Raw genomic sequence first — 21,248 nt, 5'->3', positions numbered from 1 at the left:
GGAATATTGTATCCCAACAGAGTGAAGCTATGGTGAGACCAGCATTAGTAGTAGCCAGGCAGTAGCCATTCATGTGACTCCCTTCTTTTTATCATTCTTGACAAGCTAATTATTTAGTTTTCACTAAGTGCTGCTTGATTTCTTTCTAACTTCAGAATATCTGCCTAAATACTTCATCCTTAAATTTTCAGGATTTACATATTAGTTCCCCCTCACATGTTTGGCAGTGCTCTGTACAGACTCACACACATTGAGTGACATTTTTCCTGTAAAAGGAATATAAGTAAAATATAAAATATTCCCATGTCTCTTCTCACTTGGAATGCTCATGCTCTCACCCCACCTGACTCCCTCTATATCATTTCTGCTCCCCCATCCTTTTTTCTCCTTTCTCAAAACTCAACCTAGTGACTCCTTTCATTTCATTTCCTAACCCGCTCCCTTTTTTGCTTTCTCATAACTCAGCCTATTCACCTTTCACTGTTCTACTCTCTTGCTCTAATTCTTATCACCTCTCACCTCGTGAAACTTTGAGTGCATAAGTGCCTGCACTCCAAATTATACTTATGTACTCCAAAATACTTGTTTTAATTTCATTCAATGTCTTGTTACAACTCCTTGCTTAAATGTTATTATTCTGTCTTCTATATTACTGTGTTTTTAGTAGTTTTGAAAATTGTATTGTACTTAACTTTGCTGATATTAGCTTTGTAATAACTGTATATGGAACTTTTCCTCCCTGGGCCTCCATTGAAAACGGGCTCATTTTGGCCCAATGGACTTTCCCAGTTAACAAACTGCAAATAAATAAAATAAATAAGGAAACAGCTCCAGTACTTAGTAATAAAGACCATCCCTCCTGGCATGTCTAAAGGTCAGTTCCCTGTGCTTTCTTCTATTAACCTGGTTAACTTGAGCATTCTGAGGCAGTGTAGCCACTGCTTCATGTACACAGACCACCCTCTCCTCTTACCTCCCAACATGCAGGCTTGTGAGAGATGCACTTTATATATCCAAATTGGAAGCCATGCACTCTCAAGCCAAAACCGGAATAGCTGGTCAAGAAGAGAAGGTCAACACCTGCACCACACCACATGCAACACATAGCCCTCCAGAACACCCACCATCACAGCTCTCACATAAAAACACAAATCGCACACACACCTTCACAGAGGCTCTCAATAAATATCTATCCAAACAGCAGAGACCTCCAAGGCAGAAATGCACTTGACCACCACAACACAGCACAAACCACAAGACACATAGCTCACCTACATGGTGTGCCCCTCAACCTAAGCCTCTAAGGCAAAACAGCTTGACAAATACATCAATCATAGGTGCCTTGATAGTGAGGCATACTGATGTCCCACTCACTAGGTTGAATAAGGAGAAGGTAACAGTCAGCTGTCTATCAGCTACCAGAATCTGATACATAACACATGCACTCAGGTCACTCCACAACAAGTAAAATTATGACTCTGTTACTGTCCATGTGGATGTGAATGACCTGAGATGCACCTCTCTGGACTACATGAAAAGAGACATGGAGGAGTTCTCTGATTATGTGGCCCAGGCATGTATGACTCTAGCCCTGAGCAGCATCCTACCATCGCCCATAATGATACTGCAGTATAAGCAGAAAATGATTGACTTCAACAACTGGCAAAGTTTCTGGTGTCATTCTAAGAAGATCCAGTATCTGTCTGCTTTGGATAACATGACTGACAGTCCTCGATGCTTTCCCAGAGATGGCCTGCATCTGCCACTCCTGGGTTTCCGGATACTGACTAAGGCTCTTGCCACCCCTATAGTGCCTTTTTTAGGTGATGTTCCAAAGACCAAATTACCACTGAAACAGCAATAAATAAATGCAAACTGAGGTTCATGCTGCTCAACGCTAGACGTCTAAATCTCAAGATGCACTTGCTCGAAGCACTCCTCAAAATGGAGAACATCGACATTTGTGCTGTAATGGAGACCTAGTTTAAAGCAGCAGAAAGCACCCCTGTCCTAACAGGCTATAACTCATTCCATACCTTTTGGCCCTAGAACATGGACTGAAGCTCCAAAGGTTGCGGTGTCTCCATATTCATAAAGGATATGCACACCTCCGAACTAGTAGCCCAGCATAACCCATCTGAGATATTTCAGGTACAACTAACACAGGGTAAGATAGCGATTCAGGTCATAGTCTGCTATAGGTCTCCAACCATGTCCCAAGACTCTCACTCCATGTTCCTAAGCACCCTGGAAACTATTAGGGTCCAACCCAACACTCTCATACTAGGTGACTTCAACTACCTCTCCATCAACTGGGAAAACTACTCATGCAGCAATACACTGGCCCAATGCTTCCTGGAATTCATCAATTCCAATGCTCTGGACCAGTTCATTCTTACTCCCACTAGAGGAAGCAATATCCTTGACCTGGTTATTACTAACATGGGCAACTGTTGCTCTATACCAATTGTCAGTTCCTCTCTGGTTAGATCCGACCACAAACTAATCACCATAGAAATTGACATCTTACCCACACCCCCTGCAAAGGTAACCACCATGAAAATCTTCTCTAAAGCTGACTTTGGGCTGTTAAAAGCAGAGGTGACTAGCTTCACAGCACCCATGTCAATGGAAAATAGATGCATGAATGACAAATCATACATCAATGCACTGTACGAACACATACATAAATGCATGGAACTAGCCATACCTAACAGAACCAAGACACTGTCCTCCAAAATCGGAAGCCAATCTGGTGGTCCACTGCCATTAATAAACTCTACAACAGAAAGAATAAACTGTTGCAGAAAAAGGTGAAGTCCCAAGACTGAAAAAAACTCTTATTAGCCTTAACAAAAAGTTGAGATCCCTCATCATATCCTCTAAAGCCAGCTATGAAGGCAGAATTGCAGCAGACACTAAAAACAACCACTAAGCCTTCTGTAGTTATATCAAGAATCTCCACAGCAATACCCAGGTTTGCTCTGAGTTACTGCACAATGATACCTCCTATACTGAGCCAACAGATATTGCCAATATACTGGCCAACAGATTCAGTGCCAACTTTACCCCTCTCTCCCCCCTAAAGGACCAATCACAATACCAGAGGAATGCCAGGCACCCAGCATTACTGTAGCACAGGTTAAAGCTGCATTATCCAAGGCCAAGAATACAGCTTCCATGGGACCCGACAATATCCCTGGATGTGTTTTACATGTACTACAAAGTGAACTGGCACCACATCTGTGTTCCCTGTTCAATCACAGCCTCACCTCAGGCTTTGTCCTTACTGAATGGTGCACTGCAACAGTCATACCTCTCCATAAGGGGGGAGCGACTATAGACCCTGGGAATCATCACCCCATTAGAATGATGAGTCCAATATGTAAGGCTATGGAGTGCATCATCATAGACCTAATTAACAAGGATATAGGGAAACTCCAAACTCTAGATCCAATGCAATTTGGTTTTGTGAAAGGTAGATCATGCCTGCTCAACCTGGTCGACTTCTTTGAGTCAGTCACCAGTGCTGTGGATGAGAGCAAGACAGTTCATACAGCCTACCTCGATCGGGCCAAGGCCTTTGATACCATTCCCCACTCTGGAATTATTGATAAACTCACTAAACTAGGCCTCAACCTTTATATCACTAGGTGGGTTGCAAATTGGCTCACAGATAGTACCCACAGTGTGAAAGTAGCAGACTCCAAGTCAGACTGCCAACCAGTCACGAGTGGAGTCCCACAGGGATCATTCCTTGGTCCTCTCCTGTTTGGCATCTACTTCTCAGAAGTCCAGGCCAACATGGAGCGACTCTGGCTGACCAGGTTTGCAGACGACTGCAAGCTGGGAGCCATTATTAACTCCCCAAGTGATGTAGACATCCTACAGAAAGGCCTCTCTGAGACCAATGACTGGTGTTGAAACCATGGTCTTAAACTTAATGCCAAAAAATGTGTCATCATCCCCTTTGGGAAAAACTCAGCTGCCACTAATTACCACATCAATGGGAGCCCACTGAACACTGAAGGCATTATAAGAGATACAGGGACACAGGTTGACAGCATCCTCTACTTTGACCAACACATTGCCACTCTGGTCCGAAAGTCCTTCTATGTGGCACATCTCATTACCAAGGGTTTTGCATCCAGGAAGAAAGAGGTCATCATCGCTCTCTACTCTTCTCTCATTAGACCAGTCATTGAGTATAATGCCCCATTTAGCATGTACCTCACTAGACACATGCAACAGCTGGAAAGAACACAAAAGTACCTCCTGAAAAGGATCCTAGGCCTTAAACACATGTCCTACATGGACAGACTCAAAAAAACTCCAGCTGTTCTCTGTCTCATATCGTCTACTAAGAGGCGATCTCTGCTTGACATACAAAGCCATGTCTGACCCACCTCTGTTAGAAATGCTACATCTAAAGAAATCCCAATCCCTCCACACCACATGCTCCAGAGCCCTCAACCTCATTACCACAATTAACAGAACATGCTGGAGGGACAGGTTCATAACCCAGAGACAGCCCATGCTCTGGAATAGACTTCCCATACATGTCAAGCAGAGCACCTCACTGGCCCTCTTCAAGAGAAATCTTGATGAGTGGATGGGAAATATAAAGTTTACCCTAGGGATCACTCCAGTGGCTCTATTTGATATAAGCACTGGGAACTAACATCAGGCGGCACAATGCCAGTTCACTTCTATGGGCTAGGCTTGTAAAGGCTCCAGGGCCATTAGCCTAGTACACACCTATGAACCTATAAGCAGAGTATGTTCTTGGTAGTATGGAGTCAAGTGCAGTATGTTATGAGTAGTATGCCAGATACAATATAGTATTAATAGCTTAGTTGCTTTGTTCACAACTGTGAGATATAACAATGGCAGCTTGGTGAAATGAGCAAGTATAGCCCAATCAAAATGAAAATGTAGAACCAGTAACAATGATTTCAGTTGTTGCATGAAAAGTAAATAACACAGGTTATAGGCACAGTTGTCATGAAACTTAGCAGCTTTTATATGGAAGACACAGCTTAGGTTACAAGTACAGGTGTCACAAAACTTAGACACAGTGCAATAAAACTTAACAAGAGGTTGTAAGTTGATTCATCATTCACTAAGCTAACCAAATATAGAGTGATGGTCAACTGTCCCTCAAGTCCAGAATTTATATACACATATCAGGATAGAGGCATGGGTGCGACAAAACATAGTAACTTAGTATAACACAACAAAGTATTATATATGTAACTTGACCTCAAGTCAGGTACCCCAAAACAAGTAAACAACTCAGTATAGCTTATTTATAGTATCACTGGTGCCACAGAAACACACAGAAATTGGTACCACAGAGGTTTTAAGTTGCTGCTTTAACTGCAGGAAACAGTTAAAACGTATACTGCACAGCAATAAGCAATAAGCAATAAGCAAGCAACAAAGGGATACAGACTCTGCCTGTGTGAGGTTGCTGCCCTAAGCACAGCTTTTGAAGGCTAGATTTCTTATCATATGAATAAGTTTGAGAAGAACATGTACTCACTGGTTACTATATATCACTGGTATGTGTACTGTGGTGCAGTTCTGCTCCAGCAAGTACCAAGATAGAAAATGCAGTAGAAAATAAAGCCAGCAAAAAGTAACAAGTAATGCAGACTTGGAGTGCTAGCAAGCCCACAGCAAATAAATCCTCAGAATGTTGAAAATTCACCTTCTCTTAAAACAGCAAGGTGAAACACCTGTCCCACATGTAAATAATACCACAGCAGCTGCGCTAGTCTGAAAATATCTCAAAATATCATGCATTGGTCAAGTGACTGCATTGACAGACACACACCGTATTTGTTGGTGAATTGTTGCAAAATGAGACATATGATTTCTTGCTTGGTCAATTCACTGTAGTAAAGCATCTGCATTCTCTGTTCATCAACTGAAATTCAGGCCTGCTATTAGTCAGATGACTGCTGTACAAGATGGACATTGTCTCTGGTAGGTAACTTAGTTCCATTAGCAGACATGTTATCACAGTTTAATGATAAACTGTTTTAATTTCTCCCAAGTCTTTTGAGTTTCTAATACCATGACGGGAAAGGACCCCATTCCTAAGTCAAAGTACAATTAAAGTTCATGAAATTAGTATTGTTTCAATCTTTGATGTCAGCCAGTAGTGCTCTTCGCAGCATCCACAATGTGCCCAGTAATGACTCCTTCTGCAGTTCGTATGGAGTTACATGCATTGCTAACATATCTAAATACAACTGTAATTTTTTTTTATAAGACCTGTTGCTCCTACTACTATTGGAACTGTCTGGGTATCTTTCTTCTACATTGCTCTGGTTTCTGCCTGCAGAGCCTGATATTTTATGACTTTGTGTCTCTCTGTACGCAAGACACTGTAGTCACTAGGTGTGGCAATTTCAATGATCAATGCTACTCTTGTCTTCTTTTCTTGGACCAGTTTTCTAGTGACTGTCTTTTGAACTGTTGGTAATGGATGATCCCATGTGATGTAGACTTCTTCATTTTCTACGATGCTTTGTGGCTCATGTTTCCAGTGTTTTTCAGCCACTTCAGTACCATAATGTTTGCTCAATCCCCAATGCAACAGTCTCGCCATGTTATTATGCCTTTCAGTATACAGTCCTTCTGCCATTAATATGTCGTAACCAGCAATGAGGTGTGCAACTGTTTCCAATTTGGTTTTGCAAAACCTACATTTGTCTGTTTCTCTCACATGTTTAATGGACTTTATAAACCAACGGGTACGCAGCCCACTATCGCGGGCCGCTAATATTAACCTTTCATCTCTTGGTTTGAATTCACCTCTCCTTAACCATTTCTGTGTTCATTTCTGATGAATATGAGGTTCTTCCAGAAGTTTTCTATACTTGCAATTATAGTTATGCTTTTTCCACATTTCTTGCCTTCTCATCTGATCCATCACCTTATATTCTTTCTTTTGTATTTTGGCACATTCATTTGCTGCCTGACTTTTATCTACTTCTGGTTTGATTTCCATTCCTTCTTGACGCCGATAAGCTTCTGCTAAATTAAGCAAAGAAGTCATCTTAGATTTATTCTCCTCATGTTTTAAAACTTTCACTACTTTTGGGTCTTGTGAGGTCAGCAGATATGTGTGGAGTCCCATGATTACAGATCTACACATATAATCAATTTCAAGGAGGCCCATCCCTCCTTCGGAATGGGGAATATATAATCTTGGTATGCACTAATTTTTATAAATCACATGAACCATCCTTCTTCTTTTCCTATCTAATCTGTCCAACACATTTTGGGGTCAGTCAATCACTCCAAAACTGTAAGTTAGAACAGGAAGAGCAGATTGGTTTATAGCTTGAGTTTTGTTCCTAGATGTCAGTGCTGTTTTCAGGATTAATTTATGACTTCTAAAGTATTCCTTTCTAAGTTTTATTCGCATTTGTTCATGTTTTATTGTTGATCCTTAATCAATTCCCAAATATTTATATTCTCCTTCTTGCTCAAGTTCTTTTATATCACATTCTTGTCCCAAACTGATGTTTTTCTGGTGTTGTAGTTTTCCTCCTTTAAAGGTTGCTTTCGCACATTTATCAAGACCAAAAGACATTCTTATATCATCTGAAAACGTTTTGGCAAGTTGCAGATGTGCTTTCAGTTTCTCATCTGATGAGCTATACAGTTTTAAATCATCAACAAAGAGAAGGTGAGAAGTCTTTACACTTTGTTGTTTTCTAGGAGCCAGATTATAGCCATGGCCTAAGCTGTTGAGTAAACAGCTTAATGGATTAAGGGCAAGGCAGAATAGTAACAGTGACAGAGAGTCACCCTGAAATATCCCCCTTTGAATTTTTATCGCTGGGATAACAATTTGTCCTTTATCATGGCTTAATTGCAAAGTGGTCAGTCGATCAGTGTGGGGTGTATCGTATACATTTTTAAGCACTCTTTTATCCATGAATGAGCGATACTATCAAATGCTTTTTTCTAGTTAATCCATGCCATACTTAGATTCTTCCCCTTATCACAGTTCTCTACTATGACTTTATTTAACAACAAATGATTCTTTGTTCCATATGACTTTCTTTTATTGCTTTTTTGTTGTACTGCCATAATTGAGTTTTCTTCTAAATGACTAAACTTTGTCGGCATCAATTCTCGTGTATAGTTTATACGTCGTCGAAAGGCAAGTCATTAGTCTATAATTTTTTGGGTAGCTTGCAGGTTCACTCTTAAGTAGGAGCATTGTTTTGCCTGTAGTTAGCCAGGCTGGTGTCTGTTCTGGGTGTGGATATAAATAGTTCTTACTCATTGCTAAATCCCAGTGCAAAGATGTTAATACTTTTAATCAGAAGTTAGGTACTGCATCTGGGCCTGGGGTTTCCATTTAGAGACTTTTCTTAACTTAGTTTCAACCTCTCTGGCTGTTACATCATCCCATTTCATATCCTCTACCTTTAAACTTCTTATTCTTTCTTTTACTTCTTCTATCCATTTAACATCTTTGTTATGTTCCACAGGATCTTCATAGATACAGCTCCAACTGTTGTAAGAGATACGCAATGCATCTCCTGGTTGACTGTAATAAGAGATACATGCTCACTTCCTCACAGGACTGCAGTAAGAGACATACACTCATTTCTTCAGTAGTCTGCAGTAGTAGAAATACGCTCCTTTCCACAGACGATTGCAGTAAGAGATGCATGCTCATTTCCACAGAGACCAGATTAAGGAATGAGTCGTCATTATAAGAGAAACATGCTCATTTCCTCAGATTACTGCAGTGACATACTTCCTTAGACTGGAGTAAGAGATGATTGACTGCAGTAAGAAACACATGCTACCTTCTGCAGGTGACTATAGTTAAGGGATACATGTCCATTTCTTTATGGACCTGCAATAATAGGTGATTTACTGCAGTAACCAGCACATATTCATTTCCTCAGAGGACTACAGTAAAGAGACAATTTACTTTGGTAAGAGACACATGCTCCTTTCCTCTGGTGACTACATTTAAGGGATACATGCACATTTCCTTATAGTTCTTTAATAAGAGATGATTTACTGCTGTAAAAAACATGCTTCTTTTTTCTGGTGACTACAGTAAGAAATGCATACTCATCTCCACAGAGGACCACAATAAGAAATATTTTACTGCAGTAAGAGGCATATTCTCCATTCCTCTAGTAACTACTGTAAGAGATGCAACCTCATTTCCTCCCAGGCCTGCGCTGACACATGTTCATTTCCTCAGGGAACCACAGTAAGAAATAATTTACTGCAATAAGAGACACATGCTCCTTTCCTCTGGTGACTATGGTAAGAGATACATGCTTCTGTCCTCAGATGACTACAGTAATACATGTTCACTTTCTGCAGAGAACTACAATAAGAAATGATTTCCTGAAAGAAGAGATATATGCTCATTTCCCTAGATGATTACAGTGAGAGACAAATACTCATTTCTTCAGAGGACTGCAGTAAGAGATGATTTACTGTAGTAAGAGACATCTTCATTTCCAAAGATGACTTCGGTGACAGATGCTCATTTCCTCAGACTGCAAGAGTTGATTTACTGCAGTAAGAGAAACGTTCATTTTTTCAGATGGCATGCATTGCAGAGAAAGATGATTTACTGCAGTATGAAAAGCATTCTCCTTTCCTCCAGGGACTACAGTATGAGATACATGCTCATTTCCTCATACGCCTTCAATAAACCATGATTTACTACAGTAAGAGACACATGCTCCTTTCCTCTGGTAACTACAGTTAAGGGATACAGGCTAATTTCCTCATAAGCCTGCAATAAGAGATGATTTATTACAGTGAGACACATGCATTTCCTCAGAGGGCTACAGTAAAGAAATGATTTACTGCAGTAAGAGACATGTGATGCTCTCCTCTGGTGACTACAGTTAAGGGATACATGCTCATTCCCTCAGACTGCTGTAAGAAACACATGCTGCTTTCTCAGGGGACTACAGTAAAGAGATCATTTACTGCAGTAAAAGACAAATGATTATTTCCTCTGGTGACTACAGTAAGAAATGCATGCTCATTTCTACAGGGAACAGCAGTAAGAAATATTTTACTGCAGTAAAAGGCACATGCTCCATTCCTCTAGAAGCTACAGTTAAGAGATACAAGCTCATTTCTCCTCAGACCTGCACTGACACATGCTCATTTCCCCAGAAAAGCACAGTAAGAAATAATTTACTGCAGTAAGAGTTACATGCTGCCTTCCTCTGGTGACTACAGTAAGAGGTACATGCTCATATCCTCAGACTGAGTAAGAGATGAATTACTGCAGTAAGAGACACATGTTTATTTCTTCAAATGACACAGTGACAGAAAGAGATGATTACATTCTCCTTCCCTATGGTGACTACAGTACGAGATACATGCTCACCTCCTCATATATCTGCAATAAAACATGATTTAGTACAGTAAGACACATGCTCCTTTCCTTAGGGGACTACAGTAAAGGGATACCTGCTCATTTCCTCTGACTGCAGTAAGAAACACATTCTTGCTTCTCAGGGGATCACAGGAAAGGATGAGTTACTGTAGCACGAGAGACATGCTCCTTTCCTGTGGTTACTACAGTTATGTGATGCATGCTCATTAACAGATGACTTACTACATTAAGAGGCACATGCTCCTTTCCTATGGTTACTACAGTTATGTGATGCATGCTCATTATCAGATGACTTACTACATTAAGAGGCACATGCTCCTTTCCTGTGGTTACTACAGTTATGTGATGCATGCTCATTATCAGATGACTTACTACATTAAGAGGCACATGCTCCTTTCCTATACTTACTACAGTTATGTGATGCATGCTCATTATCAGATGACTTACTACATTAAGAGGCACATGCTCCTTTCCTCAGACAGCTACAGTAAAGAGATGATTTACTGCGGTGAGACACACATGCTCCTTTTTGCTGGTGAATACTGTTAAGTTAATCATGCTCATTTCCTCAGATGACTGCATGTAGATACTCCTTTCCTCAGACTGTAGTAGGAAACACACGGACCGATTAAGAGAAAAATTACTGCACTAAGAGACTCCTGCTCCTTTCCTCTGGTAATTACTGTTAAGGGATATATGTTCACTTCCTCAGAAGATTCCAGTGACATGCTCATTCCCTAGATGACTACAGTAAGAGACAAATAATTATTTCTTCACAGGACTGCAGAAGAGATGATTTAATGCAGTAAGAGACACATCTTCATTTCCAAAGATGACGTCAGTGACACATGCTGATTTCCTCGGACTGCAGTAAGGGATGCTTTACTGCATTAAGAGGAGCATGCTCCTTTCCTCAGGTGACTACATTACAGGATACATACTCTGTTCCTCACAGAACTGCTGTAAGGGACAAATGTACCATTTCCTCATAGGACTGCAGTAAGAGATGATTTATTGCAGTAAGATACATGATCATTTACTTTGATGACTGCCATGATAGTAAGATATTATTTACTGCAGTAAGAGTCACTCTCCATTCCTCTGGTGACTACTGTTAAGCGATACATGCTCAGTTCCTCAGGCAGCTGCAGTGACATACTCATTTCCTTAGACAGCAGTAAGAAGTACATGCTAATTTCCCCAGATGACTTCAGAGACACATGTTCAGTTCCTCTGAGAACTGCAATAAGATATGATTTACCTCAGCAAGACACACAGACTCCTTTACTCTGATAACTACAGTAAGAGACACATGTTTCACAACAGGCTGAATAATCACAGTAACAAACCATGTGATATGTGACCTATCTCCTAATGGACTCTTCTTGTTGATGATAAGTCCATTTTTACACTTAAAAATCAGAACAGACAGATGAAAAAGAAGGCATTATTTTCATTTTAGCTGTTAATTTATAATCGACTGTATAATCTGTTATGCTTTTCCAGTGATCTGTTAGACCCAGTGATTCTTCACATCTATTGTTGCCTGTGTGCAATGCTTTCATTCTAAACTCTGTCATGAGAAGTATTGCAATCCGTAATCCTTCTTTGCCACCCTTTTGTGTTAAGGGAACATCTCTATCCTCTCTCACACTGCTGCACATGCTGTTTCTTGCACACATTTATCCACTGTTCTCATGTTATTTGTTGAGTTTATTAAATAAGTTAGCCATTTGCAGATTAAAAGTAAGCTATTTTGATATTATTTCTTGAATAAAATATATTGGACTCCATTTATCAAAGTTACTATTAAACTAAACTGTAAAAATAGGTGAGTGTATAACCATCAAAAATGTTTTGGAGTGCTTTTCTGAAGGTCTGAAAAACAGATGTCTAAGTAGCAAATTGTCATATATGACTAATGTTTACACTTATCGAACACAAATGCAATAAAGGCTGACTAGAAAAAGTATTTAATAACTTTACACAAAAACTAAGAGATTGCAATATAAATGAATCAATGAGTGATCTTAAAATGAAGATCAGCAGAGCATTGCTTAGTATCACTCAAAAAACATATAGCACAGACCAAATCTGCCCTCAGCACACCTAGATATCAGCACAGAAATACAAACAGATTGCTGCTTATTTGCAGGATGCATGGTGTTATGTCTGTCTTAGTTGCAGTGCTAAATTACTCTGTACAGATGGCAAGAAATCTGTTGTAGCTGATGTCCAGCAGAACCAACCCATGCCACTCTCCAAAACAGAATGAAATCTTATAAACAACTATGGACAGTACTTTAAACAGCATTCTCCATTTCTGTTCATATCTGCCATGCTATGTAACTGAATTTCTGCTGTTTTGAGCTATTGCCTTTATTGCAAATATTAAGCAGCTAATAAAAGTGCTTGAAACATTTTCTATATTACATACATGAAGCACAGTGCTTTTAGTAATTACAGATTTGCCCAATATTAAACATGCCATTTTTTCATTATTCTAAACCTCCAGCATCATCTTGCTAGTTCTTTAAGACGTTTTGTCTTGATCACAGAAATGAAAACATTTAATTGACTTACTCTTTTTTGTTTGTTTGTTTTACGCTGATATGTTTCTTACTTGTACACTAGTTACATCTTCTATGGTGGGAATTCAGTCAAGCTTACATGATAATTTTTATCGTGTGTGCATCACGGCATAATGCATACACAGTCGCAGCAAGTTTTAGATTAAGTAAGCTTTATGTAGCGGTGCTCAATCACATGAACTCACACTCGCACGCAAATATGGAAACTTTCATGGAATGCAAATTTCAGTATAAGTAGCTGAAAGTTATGCTAATGAAGTAAATCAACATAACTGAGTGATCGAACAATCAATAATGAAACCATGCAAACTTCTTGTATGTGTTGGCAGTATACTCGGAAAATTTCTGAGTACAGGAGTCTACACGGAAACAAGGGCAAGTAAAAGTCCTGAATTACTGACCAAATTGACCATAACAGGTAATACCACACAAATTATGGGCTAAGTAAACACTGTGGATGCTAGAAAACAATTATCCCAAGAAAAAATGTCACTATAACTACGATGACATAAATGTACCTTTGGTCCCCACTCCCAAATGAAGAATAAACTTGTAAGTAATGCAGGCTGCTAAAATGGTAAAAACGGGCGAGACAATGTATTGTAATGTACTGTAATGATTATGTAGCAAGTATCACATATTTAGGCAAAAATAATACCCTGCCTTGTGTTTATAACATTTATCTGTTTACACAGCTACCAACCATATAGATTCCAGGTTGTCAGCACAGTCATTATGCAAATGAAACCAAAACTCAGTACATTTGTTAAATCACAAAAAGAGTAAACTAACCCTGCAGGGATGTTCTATCCAATGGATGTCAACAGTAAGTGATGACATCGGGGGGGGGGGGGTCAGCTTCTCTTTTTTTTTTTTTCTTAACATGTTTGCGCATTGGTATGCTTAGTGCACCCATGGGTAAAGGAGCAATAAAATGCTAGTTTTAGTGCACTTGTTATATGACAAGTCATGTGGCAACATGTGTAAGTATAAGGCTATATTCTCGATGGCCCTGTGTTCAAGTATATCATGTACAAGCTTTACTTCACATTTTATGTTCCATGCTTGCACGATATCAGGAAAACAGAGATAAAAATATGAATTTTTGGTTATGTTTACCTGATTTATGTTACGGTGCATGGAGCTGTGTGAAGGGGCACATAACGAAATACTGAGCACTGAGTAGGTGCATTAAATTCATGCTAATTATAGCCTAAGCAGGTGAATTGCATCTTAATTACCCAATACCACACAGTGGACCTATTCAACAAATGTATAAAGTATCCATGTGGCCTACAGTCTTATTTTCTCTCAGTACTTCAATACCATTGGATTAGAGACTTGGAAATTCTAACTGAGATAATGCTAGGGGTTGCTGCAGCTATACTTTATCTGTATGTGTGCTACATGAACTGGAGATTGCAGAGCACTACAGAGTGGGCAGGGACACATTACAAAAATAATGTGAGCTCTGCTGACCTCATCTCAGAGCCAAAGCCAACTGAGGGAATCCATCCCAGTGGAAACTAATGTATGTGTAGCTCATAGAATATTAGCTATAGGTACTTTTCAAAGACCAACTGGGGACACGATGGGGGTGTCATAGACATCAGCATCCAGGATCCTCTACCACTTCCTGGATGCTATGCTCATACATGCCAGTAAGCACATATATTTTCCCCTTCTGCTGAGGAGAGGGCCAGGAATATGCTACAGTTCTTCCATGTAGCACACTAACCTGAAGTAATGGGTGCCATAGACTGCACTCATGTACACATCGTGGCACCAGCTGATGAGCAGGGTAGAATATCCATTAACTGCAAGGGATACCATTCCATCAACTGCCAGGTTGTATGCAGTGCCAAGGGGATTATCCTGAATGTGTGTGCTGGCAAGGGTCTACTTTGAAACATCTAAAACCCATAACATCTAATTTCATAACATTGAGACCAGAACATCTAAAACCCAAAACATCTAAAACCCATAACATCGAATTTCATAACATCTAATGCTACAAATCATTAGAAAATAACATCCCCTCCACATTTAACAGCACCAAACTACCAAACACAATTTTTACTACATTTATGCAGGGGGGCAAGCCGCCCTGCACTCCCCCATGTGGGGGGCTCTGCCCCCGCACCCCCTGTAAATTAAATATACCAACTCCAAGATCACACTACAGTGGGACAAAGTTAATTTCCTAACCCCACTATATCAAGTCCCCCTGCAGAAACATAGTAAAAAGTGTTTTTGGTAGTTTGGTGTCATTATATGTCGTTATATCTGGAGGGGATGTTATTTTCATGTGATTTGTACTGTTAGATGTTAGGAGATTCAATGTAATGGGTTTTAGATGTTTTGGGTTTTAGATATTCTGGTCTCAGTCTTATGAAATTAGATGTTATGGGTTTTAGATGTTTTGAAGGGGATCTGCTGGCAACCCTGGCAGTTATCATGACTCCCATATCTGGCACACATCACATTTGTAACAGATGTTTGCTAGGGGTGACATCCCACTGGGTCATTTACTGGGTGATGCTGGCTATGCCCTGGAACTGTGGATGATGACACACACCAGAAGTGCGCATACACACTCACAGAAGAATGCCATAATCAGGCACATGCTTATACTAGAAACATCACAGAGTGAGTGTTTTGGCTGCTGAAGTCATGGTTCCGGTGCCCAGATGCATCTGGTGGAGGCCTGCACTATAATCTGCACACATATATATATACAGATATCCGCAGTATGTGCTATTCTTAACAATCAGATCCTGTGGAAACAGCTGCAGCAAGGTCAGCAAGGGGAAGGGACACACATCCCCCACCAATGCCTAGGTCACCACAGTCACAGTCAGAGGAAGACTGTGAGTAGGAAACATCAGCTGCTGTCCCTGTAGGCAGATGTAGGCATGCTCAGTATTCCCTTGCTTTGGCTAAGAGACAATGCATAGTACATTGACTGGCCACCTAGGGACCTAATACCTTTCTCCTACTCACATACATATATAAAAACTGATGCCAGGCAACTCATTCAACCTTCATCTAGCTGTGTATTGGGTGTATACTGCTTGCATCAGATATAATCAGCCCTGAACTAAAGATGTGTCAACTGCTGCATTTGCAAGGTAAGTGCTGAACCTATACTGTATTCTTGAAGATTATTATGACATATCCTTGTGTCTCTTAATTTGGTACAGTAAGCAAGTAAATAGTGGTGGATTTGTGCAAAAATTAGATTAACATGGGATTACAGACACTTATTTTACTAATATGTGTCCACTAGCAATTAGTGGGCCTCAGGTTTGAAACGTTCACACAGTCATACCTCTGCAGAATGCTGATAAATCATTCAAGAGAGAAGTTAGAAAGTGAGGCTACATGTTGCAGTGTCTGACCTCAGACTGGTTTCTGTCATAACATTAAGTGTGCTTTGTTCCCGCCCCCCCCAAAAGAGGAGTGTACCCTTGTACCTGCCATAACAGTAACTCAATTATGCTACCCCCAATCCCTCAGTTTATGTGTGTTTATGCCACAGTTAATATCCTCTCACATTTTAAGGACAATTATGTTGAATTACTTACACATTTATGTGTTAGGTAACTGATAACTCAACAACAAACACACATATGTTAGACAGAGAGATGCATATTTGTAATAATTATGACAGGTTGTGTGACTACTAACTGCTCTATGTCCAAATGCAATACAGAGAATTACTCGTACAATATACAGCCCATGGTTTGATAGCAGTGTACATTCTTACACAATTGGTTGTGTGATGAAATATCCCAGTTCTATGCTGTCAAGTTGCTTCTTTGGCAAAGAGGATGAATACAGTCATCCTGTTTGCTGAAGCTGTGTTAGTGTGAGGGTTCTAATACCAACATAAGTGGAAAATTTGGATGTGTACTATCAAAAGATAGTGTGCTTATGCAGACTTTGCTTATGTGTCCCATACTTTTAATATTCATCCTCTTTGTCTTTTTTAGTTCCACATTTGTGCAATGCTCTACATCTAGAAAACATTTTAAGAAGGCTTTTCTAGTTAACGCAAAGTGCAGCATTGCAAAAACAGGGAAAAAAACAGATAAGATTTATGTCAGACCGCCAACACAGAAAATGTATACATTCAATTATTGCACCTAGTCATTGGGAAATCTTGGTCTGGAGTACAGATACAAGTAGGTTATAGTAGCAGGTATATATTACATAATAGTAAGTCTAAGATGTTAGCAATGTGGCATGCGTTTGTACACTGCTTTCCTACACACAAACAGGTCAAGAGGCAAATGCTCATGCGTGTACATCTACTTACCCATAGTGCAATTCTGATGCCTCTCACTCTATTACGTTTTATATATATATATATGGATCTAGGACTATTGAATGAAAGTTCAATAGTCCGAATCCACAATCACCGAACACACTTTACCGAAAGCGCTTTCACCAAAAAAGCGCTTTCGTTAAAGAGTGTTAAAAAAAAAAAAACATTAAATTTACATTTTTGCAGGGGGGCAAGCCCTCCTGCACCCCCCATGTGGGGGGTTATGCCCCCCACATCCCCCCATTTTAATATTCTCACTCTGGGGTCACACTACAGTGGGGAATGGGAACTTTCCCTTATCCGCACCATAGTACGACCTCAACAATAGGCATGCTTATGCAAAAGTGCTTCTTCAGTGAAAAGCTTTCCTACACTGCTTTCCTACACACAAACAGGTCAAGAGTGAAAACCAAGGTGTAAGCAACAGTCATGAACTGGATGAGCGAGGTGAAAACCGACAATCTGGCAACAACCATGACACAGACGCGAGAGGTGAAAAATGGCACTATAACAGTTACAACAATGTTGGTGGCGATTTTAAACAGTGGTTTCAAGGTCCCGTTTTTTACTTTACTGCTTCGAAGGAAGGTAAAGCTATGGAACTTACTGTTAAACAGCAGTTAGAATTATTTGGGACTAAATGTAGAAAATTTAGGGCGTTGCAGTTGGACAATGCTTTCTTGGTCAAATCTATTGCTTTGCAACAAGTTCCTAAGGGACTAAGGATTTGGAAACTTTCAAACGGTATAAACCAAGGGACACAAGCTTATAAAGAATTGGTCGATCTGTTTAACAAGACAGGCCTAGAAATGTTAGACATTATTGTCAAGAATAATGAAAGAAAGATATTTATTCTTGAGAAAGAAATTGTTAATCTTAATGAAAGTATTGTGGGGGATTTATTATTTTTTCAAAATGTACAAAATTATCGTGAAGTTTTCAGCAATATTGATAAATATGTTAAGAAAAGTATACAGATGAAAACAAAAAGTTGGCCAGGGACATGGATGATTACAAAAACAATCGGGCCTATGGGTTTGTCAAACACAGTCATGGGCAATACGATGAGGATGGTGTTAATGCCAATGATGATTTTGTCAATGGTGATGTTGGGCCAGACAATGGTGTGTCTACATCTGATGCTTTTTTAGACAAATATCCACCATTAAGGAGATCCGCTCGATTACAGAACAGGAAGGAGGGGACACACAGCAACCAGCAGTATTTTCCAGACTCAAATCACCAGGGAAAATGATGGACAAACAACCGTTGGAACAAACAATGGTACAACAACAACAACAACAACAGGAGGAGATATTAAACCATTTTGATATTGACTTTGACTGTGTTCCAGGGGAAATTTCATCCTCCATTTCATCCTTTACCACCCATGATGAAGAATTATATTTTAACAATGAGGACTTGTCACAGTGTAAAATTTTCACCAAATCCAACTTTAATGTCTACAATTACAGTGCCTTTGACATTAAAGAAGTTCACCATGATGTTTTGATTAAAGGATTTTCATTTGTACCTAATTTTAGAACGAAGATAGTGGATGTGCTTACTAGTGTTAAAATGTATGTCAGCAAGTTAAATTTGGCCCTTTACTTTAAGGACTACAATAGTGGTTTGGGTGATGAGAATAATGTGGGGCGGTTAAAAAGGAACAGTATATTTATACCCCCTAGCAACAAGGATGTGACCACATTTGAGAAACTATGTGTGATGGAAATTAAGAATGTGGTTAAGACTGAACGTGGTGTACATTTTGGCAAAAATTTATCCCAACATGAAAGTGATTCTTTTTTCGAGTTAGGAAACAAAAAAAAATTGAGAATTATGAAACCTGACAAGGGTGGTGGTGTGGTCATTATGTCTAAATTTGATTACACAGCTAAGATGCAGGCAATATTGGGTGACCACACCACCTACCACAGGGTATCTATTAACGAATTGCATATAGCGTATTGTAAAATTGATTTGTTTTTACTTGATGCCCTATATTAGGGGGGATTGACTGAAACAGAATTCAACTTTCTAAATGTGGAACACCCAGTCACACCTGTTATTTTTGGTATCCCTAAAATCCATAAGGGTACCAGTGATCCCCCATTTAGAGCAATAGTTTCATCTCGGGGTTCAAAGACTGAACCCTTGGCTGCTTTTGTGGATGAAGGGCTCCAGAAGGTAGTGGCTGGGGTTCCACATATTTTGAAAGATTTTTGGCACTGTCGTCATAGACTTGATAGGGTTTCTAATGTTGGCACTGATTGGTCTTTTCTTACTATTGATGTCATCAATCTACTCACAGTATATCCACAAGATGTGGGGGTTGAATACTTCACCCAAAGTTTAGTCAATAGCGGTAAATTAAATGCTGCTAAAATTAATATGATGACATCATGTATGGAAATGGTGTTAAAGAAAAATTCTGTGACATTTAAAGGGGAAACTTTTCAGCAAATTTCAAGTGTGGCAATGGGGGCCAAGTGTGCCCCTGGATTTGCTAACCTAGTCCTTCTACACTGGGAGGAAGAGTTTGTATTTGGTTCATCATACAATGACAAAATTGTTCTTTATAACCGCTTTTTAGATGATATACTAATACTTTAGAAGGGCAATGAGGATGAAGCTATGTCCTTTGTTCAATATTTAAATAATACTACAACCCTTTTTAGATTTACTAGCAAGTGGAACGAAAAACAGATAGATTTTTTGGACAACAAATTGACTAAATCTGCCAACACTTTACACAACAATATTTTCAGGAAGGCATCCCATAGCAATTCCTTGTTATATTATAATAGTTGTCACCCCCCACATCAAAAAAGAGGAATAGTGAACGGCCAAATGGTAAGACTCTCAAGACTTGTAAGTGATGATGATATATGCATCAAAGAAGTCTACACCCTTATTGGTTTCTTTTTAGACAGGGGATATCCCCTTAAGATGTTAAAAATCAGGAATGAAGTCTTGGCAAAAAGACGGAGTATATACAAACCCATTTTAAGGGGCAATGTCACTAATATATCTCCAAAGACCATGGCTTTGGATGGTAAGGTATTGGTATTGAAATACAATAGTCAAACTGGTAGTGTTTTTGATGTAGTGAAAAAAGTGTGGGATACAGTATTTAATGAAACTATGAAACACGAAATGGGGAATATTCCCAAAATAGTATACTCTAAGGGAAGAAACATTAAAGAAATTTTGAGGGACATAGAACTATTCACAAGTGTTCTAGGATGTACAAATGTGGAACTTGTAAATTTTGCAGGTTCATCAATGACGGACCTTATGTACTGGTGTCCAACTACATGAAGACTTTGAGATGCCCAGGTAGGAGTAGCTGCAACACACAACAATTGGTATATATTGCCACTTGTTTTATTCGCAATGCATTCTACGTGGGCAAAACTGTCCGCAGGTTAAAGGATAGGATTGCAGAACACCTGAGGGCTATAAAAAATAAGGACACGCATAATGCATTATATATGCACAGTACAAATTGTGTTGATTTTAAGAAATTTATTTTCTTTGTTATTGACAGGGTGACACACCTCAAGAGGGGTGGGGATGAAAGGTTGAAGGTAGAATTATTAGAATACAAATGGCAAATAATCTTGGATGCTACAACCCCACCGGTTTTGAATGAATATATTTCTCTAAAACCTGTTTTGAAAGACAGGGCCAACAGAATATAAAGTAAATGGTGGGTTATAGTTATTTTTTAACTGTTTTAACTTTTTCATTTTCCATTTGAATGTTTATGTTGATGTTTGAATACAAGTACACGTTAGATAAGATATCCTTCACAATATTAGCTTGGACAACACAATTTTCATATTTTTGTGTGTGGACAAATTCTATGTTCACATTCATCCATTTATTTATTTAAATTAATGTA

This window comes from Protopterus annectens, chromosome 4.part1 (assembly GCF_019279795.1).
Source record: "Protopterus annectens isolate FY-2018-M chromosome 4.part1, PAN1.0, whole genome shotgun sequence".
NCBI lineage: Eukaryota > Metazoa > Chordata > Ceratodontiformes > Protopteridae > Protopterus > Protopterus annectens.
This window is presented reverse-complemented; position numbering follows the sequence as displayed.